This window comes from Dipodomys ordii, unplaced genomic scaffold (genome assembly GCF_000151885.1).
Source record: "Dipodomys ordii isolate 6190 unplaced genomic scaffold, Dord_2.0 Scaffold76, whole genome shotgun sequence".
In the NCBI taxonomy this organism is placed as follows: Eukaryota; Metazoa; Chordata; class Mammalia; order Rodentia; family Heteromyidae; genus Dipodomys; species Dipodomys ordii.
The window spans coordinates 4423688-4435899 of record NW_012267292.1 but is presented as its reverse complement, the minus strand read 5'-3'; the positions used below and the strand labels follow the sequence as shown (position 1 = coordinate 4435899).

Below are 12212 nucleotides of genomic sequence, written 5' to 3'. Positions count from 1 at the left end.
TTACAGGCCTGAAGTGCAAACGCTCAGCAAGATCAAAACTTTCCAGAGGGGAGTGGAGAATATTTGAGCCACCTGGGCAGCATATCCTCAGTTGCAGTGTGTGGAGGGCTCTTGCTACTACCTCACTCACTTTACCTCAGAGGGTTCTTATGCCATTGTCCATATTCCACCTGGACTATGAGCTCAGAGTTTACAGGATGTGTCCATCAGTTCACAGTTGTCATCCCATGAGGCCCCTATTAGCCTAAGAGGTGACATCTTTCTTCTTTCTCCTCTGATCTTTGACATTTTTTGAGGCCCCATAGATAAACTTACACCACCACCCCTACCTCCTTCAGCATACATGGTCACCCTTAGTCCTTTCCCAGTGGAGTTCTCAGAAGTCTTCAACTGTCCTTCCTGTGAAGTTGTTACATAAAACCCAGCTAAACACAGGGCTGAAATAAAGGGAGCAATGTCAGGAGGGGGAGCCTTCCAATTCTATGAATACCAGGGGAAGGAGAAAGTAGACTCAGGAAGGCACCAGCAGAGGTGAGGCTAGAGCCAGGAGACTGGCTTCTCTGACCACCTGTCTGTCTTAGGCATCCCTGGGCCTATGTCTCGTCAAGATCCCCCAAACCATCTTCTCTCAGTGACCAGAATTAGACAGAGACAGGTCAATAGCAGCATAGGTAGATTGGGGAGAACACCTGCAGGGGAGCCACCAGCCAGAGCTAGAGATGCCCTCTCTCACTCATGGGTTGGGACATGTGTAGTGGTCCATAAGAATGCTGGTTTTGTCTGGTGTAGAGTGGTAGAAAAGTAACTGATGCTGGGACATAGGTAATGTGCAAAGTGGGTCACAATGTGGAGGAAGGAAGGAAGCTGGGTAGTGGAGGTGTGTTTGCTCAAGGCCCTAATCTGTTAAGTGCCAGTATAGTTTTATCTGGTGCCAGCTACATGGCAGGTAGAGAGAATGCAGGGCATGGAGTGGTGGGAAATGAAGGCACTGGTCTGTGGTCTCCAGATAAGGACACCTGGCCATTCAGACCTAACAGAGACCCGATTACACCGCCCATTGGATGACCATAGGAGAGGCAGACATAGATGTGGTGACAGAGGAAAAGATAATGACAGAAACCAAACCATGGAATTGAGGTTTGGGGCACCAGTGGCATGAAGTTTTCCACCAGCTTCCGTTCCCCCTGGGTCCATTTTACAGGGTATTTATTGAGTAGAGTACAGGTCCATACACAGAAATTGAAGTCACAGTTGCCTTGAAGTCAGTATAGTTTTACTCACATGATAAATGACCTTTTTTATCTTAAGAAAAAGGTGTGCAAGCAGCAAATGACTTACAGTTAGCATAGGTTTTTGTCTATCCCCACATTCCCAGAAAGTTTACTGTGGAAATGGCCTATACCGGACTGATAAACTTCAGCATTCTGAGAGTTCATGTCCGGAGGAGGCATTCCATTCTCCCATCCTTTCGGGCCTCACAGCTTGGCTTTGGAGGGCTCTCACAATTTCCCTTTTCTATTATTTCAGAAAGCACAATTTTTATTTCTGAGTCAGCATACACTGGATGCTAGAAGATAAACATTGAAATATGCACAATAATCCCTAAAATAGAGATTATCAGGCCCAGAAAAGGCAAAAGCCATCCTGAAAGTCCCCAGTTCTCACTGAATTTTAACCTTTTCAGCTCCTGTGTGAGCTGTGCTAGCCGATTCTGAGTCTTCTGAGAATTGTAAGTTATATTAAAGCAGCACAGTCCTGCAAACTGTTCACATCCTAAATGATTTTTAACAGTAAACAATCTATGGCAGCTCGATTTTTTTTTTAAGATTCCTATTCTTAACTCCTTCATTTCCTGATTTATTTCTTCCAAAATTATAGCTGTGACCTTTGTCATTTGGTTGAAAACACAAGCCAGCCTGTTGAATTTTTTTTTACACCCCATATCTTGACAAGGGACAGGCAGAATAAAAGCTGAAGCTACAGCCAGCTCAGCAGTATTTAACAGCACAAGGTTGTCATCACATTTTCTGGGGAGATGATGCCTCAAACGCCCCTTATTCTGATGAGTCAAATTACTAAGTAACAGAGGCACCACTCTCCCAACATTGCAGAGTCTTCAGAGCACCATATGCCTTTCCTCCACAAAATACCAGTCCACTAAAGAATGCATGAGAAGCAAGTAAAACCGTTTCTGTTGGGAGCTGAGGTGAGTGTTAGAGGGAGGGACAATAGAGATGGTGATTGTTGGTGAATATGGTCACAGTACATTTTTGTGTGTGTTGGTCTTGGTACTTGAAGTCAGGGCCTTAGTAAGGATCCAGATGACTTCTTTTAAATATTTGACTGATTTTGAGCACTAAGTGATTTTAAGCACCTTTGTTAAAGGTACTTTAACAAAGATCTTCTTTCTGCCAACTACTCAGATCCCTCAGAGAGACAATTCAATTAGAATCAACATAGTTGATTACTTGTCTCCTGGTCATTACTCCTTCAAAAGATGGGACATTCCTTGGGCCCATTTTCTGAAAGTGTTGTAATTGATATGTTTGTACAGTATATTACCTGCCTTTTTTTTTGTAGGTCATGAGGTTTGAACCCAGGACCTAGGTGCTTTTCTGAGCTTTCTTAATTCAGGGTGATGCCCAGGATTTCTGTACCATGACAGGGCAGCACCAAGTACAGTAAAAGTGACATGAACACTTTTTCTGTGTAAGGTGGACAGGCACTTCATTCATTAGAGTGGAGAAAGGAGTGGCCTTCCCTGCTTCTGGATAAACCCACTTTGTCTCTTGCAAGGGTTCCTATTTCACATCAGATAGGAACACTAGAAATAAAGAACTTAAAGCATAATGTTCAGCCGGATGCCAATGGCTCATGCCTATAATCCTAGCTACTCAGGAAGCTGAGATCTGAGGATCGAGGTTCAAAGCCAGCCCAGGGAAAGAAAGGCCATGAGACTCTTATCTTCAATTAACCACCAGAAAACTGGAAGTGGCTCAAGTGGTAGGGTGCTAGCGTTGAGCTGAAGAGCTGAGGGCCAGCGCCCAGGCCCAGAGTTCAAGCCCCATGACCAATAAAAGCAAAAAAAAAAAAAGCACAATGTCCACACTATAGGAAGAACAGAATTGTAATATCAATATTCAAGTCTAAAGTTCCATGTTTACAGCAACTAAACAGCCCACCCCAGTCTGTAACCATTTGATTTTCTACTACTCATGTAAGTATTCGTTCACTATACTCCATAAAAAGACCACAGATTCAGATCTTCATGGTGTCCTACATCCCAGGAGGTGTTTCCATTTGGATGGCATATTAACTGGCATGACATTGATCCACTCTGTCTTTGAGAGGTGAAATATGCAGTTCAGAAGAAGCATTCTGCACGGTCTCCAGACCCCTGGGGTTTGTTGTGGCAGGCAGTACCCTCTCTAGGTCAGCCCTGAGTAGAGGGCACCTGGAACACTGAGGGAGGGCCGGTCAGTACACCCAATGCCAGTGTCATTTTGGCATCAGGATAGGTGTGTGTATTAATGATTCTCAGTGTCCTAAACTTGAACTTTGAAAAGCAAATCAGAGCAGACTAGAGAGGGAAATCATCTCAAAGAACAATACCTGGCTGTTGGGTGAGATCTGTTGGAAAGTGCCAGGCAACCTAGGTGGGACCTGGAGGACCCTGCGAAGTGAGCATGGTGGGGAGTTGGGGGGGGCTGTGAGATCAGGGGGACCTGGCACTAGACTGATGGAGGAAGTGCAACCACCATGAAAGACAGATACTAGAATGCTGAATTTGTGGAGTCTGAACAGCTTGTGCTGTTTAAACAGCTTTGTGGAAATTCTCAGTGAAGGAAATGAACTTCATCAAGTTGGCAAAAGACTGAAGATTTCTATAAGAAGTGGTGGAGAGCAGACCGTGAGCTGGGGAATTACAAAGATCTTTTGATGAGAGCAGAATCTGAGCATAGTGCTCTTGATGTTAAGCTGAAGCATGCAGGTAATCAAGTGAAACTAGAGATCAGTGGAGACAGTGAACTGAGGCTGACTGTGAGAAGCTGGAAAGACAAATTCAGCTGATTTGAGAGATGCTCATGTGTGACACATCTGGCAGCATTCAACTAAGTGAGGAGCACAAATGAGCTCTGGCTTTTCTCAATAAGGGCCAACCATCCAGTGGCAATGCTGGCAAGAAAAGACTATCAACTACTGAGGAATCTGGTTCCATTTTCATCAGATATCAGCTTTGACAAGACTGATGAATCACTGGACTGGGATTCTTCCATAGCGAAGAATTTTAATTTGAAGAAAAAGAGAAAAGAGTTACTCTAGTAGCTCACAGTTTGTTGAAAGAAAACTTGTTCCATTGACTCCACAGTAGACCAGGGGAATGAATCCATAGTTGCAAAAACTACAGTGACTGTTTCCAATGATGGTGAGCCCATTGAAGCTGTATCCATTATTGAGACAGTGCCATACTGGACCAGGAGGCAAAGGTAAATAGATACTGTACAAACTTGGAACAGTGACTCCACCCTTAGCATCAGGCCACTGGAGCCAAGAACTGAGACAGACCATTTGGGCATGCCACAAACAAATGGAGGAATGTGCCTCCATTACTTTGTCTCTAAGACGGTTATTAACCCTAAATCTTGTGTTCCAGGTGGAAAGCGGATAAAATTTGGCCAACCGTCTCTGAAGTGTCAAGATTGTCCAACGGTCTCTCATCCAGAATGTGGGGACTGCTGGCCTCTTCCCGGCATCCCTCCCCTTACAGGAACACCTGTCAAGATCCGAGAGGGAATGTTGACTGATTTTGTGTCCCAGACATCTCCAGCGATCCCTTCCATTATTGTCCACTGTGTAAATGAGAGTGAACAGAGAGGGCCGACTGAGACAGGCTTGTATAGGTGTGATTGGACAGTGAAAGAGCTGAAAGAGAAACTGAAAACAGTATCTGTCCTCAGCAAAGTGGATGATTTCCATGCCATCTGTAGCCTTCTAAAAGACTTCCTTCAAAGCCTCAAAGAACCCCTTCTGATCTTCCAGCTGAACAAAGCCTTTTTGGAAGCAGCAGAAATCCCAGATGAAGATTACAGCTAGCTGCCAGGTACCAGGTTGTCAGTGAACTGCCCAGGCCAATAGGGACACATTAGTCTTCCCATGATTCACTTGAAGAGAGTGGCTCAGAGTCCAAACACTAAAATGGATGTTGCCAATCTGGCTAAAGTCTTTGGCTCTATGATAGTTGCCCATGCTGTGTCCAATCCAGACCCAGTGACAGTATTATAGGTGGTCAAGCAACAACCCAAGGTTGAAAGTGTCTGCTTTCATTTCCCTTGGAATATGGAGTCAGTTCATGATGGTGGAGCAAGAGAATATTGAGCCCTTGCATGTCATTGAAAACACAAATCCCTTCTCAACACCACAGGCATCAGATATCAAAGTGAGCTTAATGGGGCCCGTGACCACGCCTGAGTACCAGTTTCTCAGGACTCCTTCAAGTTCCTGGTCACAGAGAGTCTGCTCCACCCTCAACAAGAACACTCCCAGATTTGGGAGCAAAAGCAAGTCTGCCACCAACCTAGGATGACAATGCAACCTTTTTGCTCCTCCAGTCCTCAAGTGAAGTCACTTTGCCAGCATTTACTGACTGCAAGAAAGGGCACATGTGTACTCTCTGCTCTGCAGGATCCTGTACCCATGACTACTTTTAGCATTCCCTAGGCTTTTAATCAAGTTTAATTGTGCATGAGGGTTTTATTAAACACACACACACACACACACACACACACACATCCCTCTCTTTCTCCTCTAGTAACATAATATCAGCATCTTGTGCTGGTTGTTGTTAGAGACTTTCAGATGAGAGATCTTTTCCACAGGGGTAGATAGAAGGGATAATATGGAATTCATTGTGATTCTTTTGGGGACAAAGACATCACTCTGACTTAAAACCCTTTGATGGGGCTGGGAAGGTGGCTCAGTGGTAGAGCGCTTGCCTTGAATGCATGAGGCCCTGGGTTCGATTCCTCAGCACCCCATAAGCAAAAAGAAGAAAGCCGGAAGTGGCACTGTGGCTCAAGTGGTAGAGCACTAGCCTTGAGCTGAAGAGCTGAGGGACAGCACCCAGGCTCAGAGTTCAGGCCCCGCGACTGGACCCAAAAACAAAACAAAACAAAACAAAAAACCCTTTGACTTCTTTGAAACCCTACATGTTTGGTAAGAACAACTTATGTCAGGGCAGGAAGTAAGAGGGCTGGGTAAAGAAAGGATTGGGCAGGGGATGCAGGATGGCTGCCTCTCATCACTGAAGTCCCTTTTCTGTCGAATTGAGCTATAGCATGGAGCCTGCAGAAAAATGGGATAGGTTGAGAACAGAGCTAGTGGTGGAAGAATGTTTAGCTTTAATATGGGCTGATTAGATCTTAGTATAAAATGGCACAACCTTGCAATACTATGACTTGTATTTATCTCTAATGGTCTACTGGCTGGACTTTGGACTTGGTTGGGGTCAGCGCTTATTTGTTCTTCTAAAGTTGAATTCATTCTGATGGCTGACTCTCTTACCCCTCGCCTAACATGGTCCTGTTTCCAAAGGTCAGTTTGATGTCTGTCTGACCTAACAATTAAGATTCGCTTGTAAAGGAAGAGTGTCAATATTTCGTGTGGCAATAAAAGCCACAGTCATTTTTTGCTTTTGCATGTGGGATGCTGAATTTTCCCATCAAACAGTCACATCTAGGTAAACCTGAGTTTTTTCTTCTGTCAGATTATTCCCAATATCTCTAAAAATGGTTTTCTTCTGTAGACTGTTTCTTACTCATATTGACCTTTATCTATAAGACTCATATTTGGAATAATATTAGGAAAGACTAAATAGCCTTTTCAAACACACACACACACACACACACACACACACACACACACACACACAATCCCTAAGTCTATGGATTGTGGGAGGGGTGGGTGAAGGGTGATAAGGGTCTTCCACTATAAATTGGAATTACGAATAATTACACATGGAAAAGATGCCAATCAAATCCTCTCTGCACTAACCAGAGCCAGACACTGGAGAATGTAATGTGGAGTCTCCCAACACTGGGTCTAACTCATCACAAATCTCGACCCCTGTAGCAGTGACAGAGGTGGCAGGCCTGCAGCTCCAATTTCTTGCTCCTTTGCTCTGCAGCACACCGTGATTCACAGAGAGACCCATTTGATCCATGTGGGAAGTCCCAGAGTGGATGGGGAATGCATAAAGCAATGATTCAGAGAATTCCTAGGCCCAAAGCAGATCTGTAAGAGGGAAAAGAAATTGAAAAGCAGGAGAAAATCTGGACATCGCTGCTTACATTCTGTATGGGTCTGCTCTGAGCAATTCTCTCTGCAGTGGGTCTGCTCTGAGCAATTCTCTCTGCAGTGACTTTGTAATCAGCTTGGAATCAGGGACAGACAGGAATGGTTGATCATATCTTTATGACAGGGACCAGAAATGATCCCCTAGGAATATTAGTGCCTCTCAGGAAAGACCACCAACCAGGCAAGAAGGAAACAAGGACTTACTCATTCTGATCAGTGATGACAATCTCTCTGGGAGGACTGAAATTCTGACAAACCAGGCTATACTTTGACAAGAACATATCCATACCTCTTTTTCCCTTCCAAAATTCCTTTTAATCTTACAGCTCATGTCTGTACCCCAAGGGTGGCTGAAGAGACACTGAATTGCTGTCTTCATAGGGTAAATCAGGATCTTATAATAATAAATTGTCTTTCTTTGCGCTTTTTTTTTCTTTATAAGTTATGGGGCTTGAACTCTGGGTCTGCACACTGTCCCTGAGCTCTTCAGCTCAAGGCTAGAGCTCTACCACTTGAGCCACAGCACATCTCCAGTTTTCTGGTGGTTAATTGGAGATAAGAATTTCATGGTCTTTTCTGCCTGGACTGACTTTGAACTGCAATCCTCAGATCCAGCCTCTTGAGTAGTTAGGATTACAGATGGCGTCTGGCTTTTTTCCTCTGTGCCTCTTTACCATGTCTTTTTAGGTGGTGTTTCAGTTTCTTCCCGTAGGAGAGACTGGGCAGCCAGGCATTTGTGCCTCATGCCTATAATCCTAATTACTCAAGAAGCTAACCTCTGAGGATCAAGGTTCAAAATTAGGGTGAACAGAACAGTGTCTGAGACTCCAATTTCCAGTTAACCAGCAAGAAAGCTTAACTGGAGATATAGATTAAGTTGTACAGCACTAGCACTGAGAAAGTGAGCCCCATCAACCCCCCCCCCAAAAATGGGGGGAGAAGAGCTCAAAGAAAGCCTGCTATACATTGTAGCCATATATAAATATACATATATAATAAAATAATTCCTTAGAGATGCTCAGTTGTAGTTGATATAAAATTAAAGATAGCAATGTTCATATGTCAATAGAGGTTAACTGATTTGAATAAAACGGGAAAACAACCAGATGTTATGAAATTTATAGATAATAGCAAAGCTTCTAGTATAAATATCAATGATGTGTTAACATAGAAAAGAAGTTGAACACTAAACAATACAAAAAAAGGAAAACCCATGACATAAAAACTTTGAATTTTTTCCAAATTTAAATCTCATGCTTCCTGAATGACTCAAAAAAAAAACGGACAAAATATAGACCCAAAGAAAATATTTACAAGTCATACATATGACAAAGTGCTAATATCTAGACTATATAAAGTTCTCAAAACTCAACAGTAAAAACAAATTAAGAAGTAGCCAGTACATATGACGAGAGAAAACAGAAAAGATGTATACATAGTAAAGGAAAAACTATCCTGCATACCAAAGTTGAAAGAAAACTTGTGTTTACCAACTAAACTTTGTAGAATTTATTTGAACAAGTACCATCACACCACCACAACAAAAGAAATTATTCATGAATAAAGTAATTCCAAAATCCAGAGCTGGTTGTGAGAATACCAACCACATAATCAGACAGCATTTTTAGGAAAACAAATTTGAGTCATAGAAAACAAATCAACTGACTATAGCCAAGTCAACTGACCAGCCCAGTGGATGGAGGATAACTACTTAATTGTTTGTAATCTAATCAGATAACTAGCTCCAGGGATTCTGCACAGTACTGAAGCTCACTTATTATGGTTTTACCTAATATTAGTTTGGTCTATTACATCTGGTCGAGAACCCAGTCCAAATGCATGGTGTCCTACAAAGTATAACTTGACACTAGCCACCAGGGAAATACCAGTCAAAAATCAAGATATCATCACATACCTCCTAAAACAAAGAAAATAACACTGAGGATATATCCCATTTTGGCCAAGAGGCAGTAAATCAGATCTCTCACACTTTGCCAGTAAGATGGCACATTACTACTCTGGAAATACACTGGACATTTCCTTAAAAATAGTGCACATTTATCATATAACCCAGCTATCATTCTCCTAGTGTATATTCGAGGCAAAGGAAAACATAGGTTCACACAAAATCTTATATATATTCATAGCAGCTTTATCAACAATAAACCAGATAAGGCACTGGCAGATTGCACCTGTTGCTGTATGGGAATTCAGTCACAAGAAAGAAAGAAGTCACATTTTGCAAGGTTCAATTGGTAGTCTTTGTTAGGAAGTTGGCAACTGCAGGTGGACTCCTGTATCAAGGATCTGCAGCCCAGAATGTCACTTACACGCAGCTTTTATAGACAAAAGCCCACATAACCAGTGTGAGAGATTAATTCTATCAAAAGTAGTATGCATAAGCAGAGCAAACTTGGTGAGGATACTTAATCCTAACAAAAGTGTTATATATATATAGGCAGAGCAAATTATCCAGGGAAACAATCAGGGGCAATCAGGACCCAATTATCTAGGAGAAGCAAGACTTTCTGGGAGATTACCAACTCATGAACAACATGCAATTTGAAGAAGGTTCTCTATTACCTCTAGAGCTCTCAAAAAATACTCATCTTTTTTTAACTTTTCTTAAGATGCCAAGATGGCAACACTAAATATTTTTATTTCACCAGGAGCAAATGTCACCCAGTGTATTTCCTATCCTGAAGCATTTTGACCAGGTGGCCAGCGGCGTCATCACCACATGCCTAGGGAAACATAGCATGGAGGCAGCAGACAGGACACAGGTGCTGGAGCGCTGGATCCAAGTAGCCTTGTTATGCTGCAGGAGGGGCTCTGTGGCCCCACTTCCCTTTCCTGCCCTCAACATGTGAGGGCGTGTTCACTCACAGCCCACTGCCTCAGTTCTCAGTCTGTCCCATGCCCTGTCCTTCCTTGGGCTGACTGCAATCCTACTCTAGTTCAACTAGGATCCTGCCATCTTCCCTACCTCCTCCACCCCAGCCCCTGGACAAAAGCAGGACCACAAGGAGCTCCCTTCTCAGCTCAGCTCACACATTCATCATCCCTATGAATGCTACCTGCTAATGCTGTCTGCTGCCTCTATGCATTGCTGTGTGCTCCCTCTATGCATTCCTATCTGCTCCACAGAGAAGGCCTGAAAAGGACATGGAAAGCAGTTTCCCGGTGAGTGGGCCTCTCTCCTCAGCAACTATGGATTCCTCAGCCTAGCATCCCTCCTCTGGAAGTCCACTAGCAATCCCCCAGAACACATGCTGCAGTTCTGCACAACTCAGACATCTGGAGCCTTGCCCAGGATTTCCCTGCTAGCCTTGGCTTCCTTTGCTGCCACACAATGGACAGGGCCCCAGGGGACTTTTACTGTTGAGAAATTATAGGCACACCACTCTGTCCAGTGCTCTTCCAAATGAATCAAAGCCTGTGGCTTCCCCCGCAGCCTTTGCTCCAACCCATGTGACTAAGATCACAGTGGGTCAGATCCCCATGCAAAGCTCTTTTCCCATTAGGATGAAGGCCTGCCTGGAAAAGGAAATCCATTCATACTCCTCCTCTTCCTCCCACTTGCACCTCTCACCTTGTGTCTGCCCATTCTCCAGGAATATTCTTGAGGGTTTCCAGAAGCTAACTAAGATGTTCTCCCAGGAGAAAATCTACAAGGTGCTAGGATCCTTGAAATAATAGGTTTTGGCCTGGGGGATGGGTGGGTGGGGCACTAGGAATTCCTCCCTGATGACCTTTTTCAGAAGTTCTAGTTGTGTGTCAACCATAACAAGGCTAGAAGCATCTGTTCCTGGCTTGTATATAGGGTAGACTGTATTGGGAACAAGAAGCCCCTGGCAACCCACTTGAGTGAGTGGAGGTATCTGTGGAGGAAGAAGGATTCAGGATCTCCAGCTTCATGCTGACATTTCCTCCTGAGTGGGTGCCCTCTGATGGGGCTGCCTTCTCTATACGAAGCCATACCCCTTGCTCCATTTCAGTGTAAGGTTCATATCACATGGAAGAGGCCCTGATGGGTACTTGGGGTCTGCAGATGCCCAGGGACCAGCCAGCCACAGAAACATCCTGTTAGGGATCCAAGCGTCCACATCCATCATGTAGATAGGCCTTGCCATATGCACTGACTTGCTCAGGGAAAGAGACTGCTGTTGGTCACAGGGAGCCTGTGACCTCAGAGACCAGGCCATGGCTGTCACACAAGGTGGGGACACTGGAGGGCTGAGTGGTGAGAGGATTGGAGTCTTCTAACTCCATGACCAATCCTACCAGAGGTAACTGCCAAACTGTATGGCCTTCTGGAAAAAACTCAAGAGAGGGCCCAGGAAGACTGTGAGGACCTGGTAAGTGTGAATGCCTGAGGCCAAAGACTTCCTAGGAGAGGTGGAGGGGGCTCCCACAGCCCAAACCACCTGTTGACCCAGTCTCTGAATGCCCCATCACACCTGGCCTTTGCACAGCTGGCATGTTGCAGGAATGAGATGCAGCCACCACATAAGGGCCTGCAGGAGCACAAGGGTGGGTCATGGGCAGGACATAGACTTTGCACAACTGCCCAGTGCCAGCCTAGGAAGGGACCAGACCTAGATCGATTTCTGTGAGCAGGTTAGTGGCCTTTGCTAGAGGCTGGAGAGTGGATCATTGGAGGAGGAAGCCTGTCATGCCATTAATTCTTCAAGGTGGCTGTCTCCATGGGGCTGGGGTAAGTCTGAGTGACTCGGGAGAGGTTAAGAGGACACTTCTGATCATTCTCCACCCAATGGCACAGAAATATCCTAAGGGCATAGTACCTTTCCTGGGCACCATCCTCACACACATGGCCTCACTGCACAAAGCCAAGGACT

The 12212-nt window shown here is 44.5% G+C and overlaps 1 pseudogene; it reads left to right on the top strand.

The window, feature by feature from the left end:
• Positions 1 to 3778: 3778 nt before the first annotated feature.
• Positions 3779 to 5584, top strand: LOC105991700 (annotated as a pseudogene).
• The last annotated feature ends 6628 nt before the right edge of the window (positions 5585 to 12212 follow it).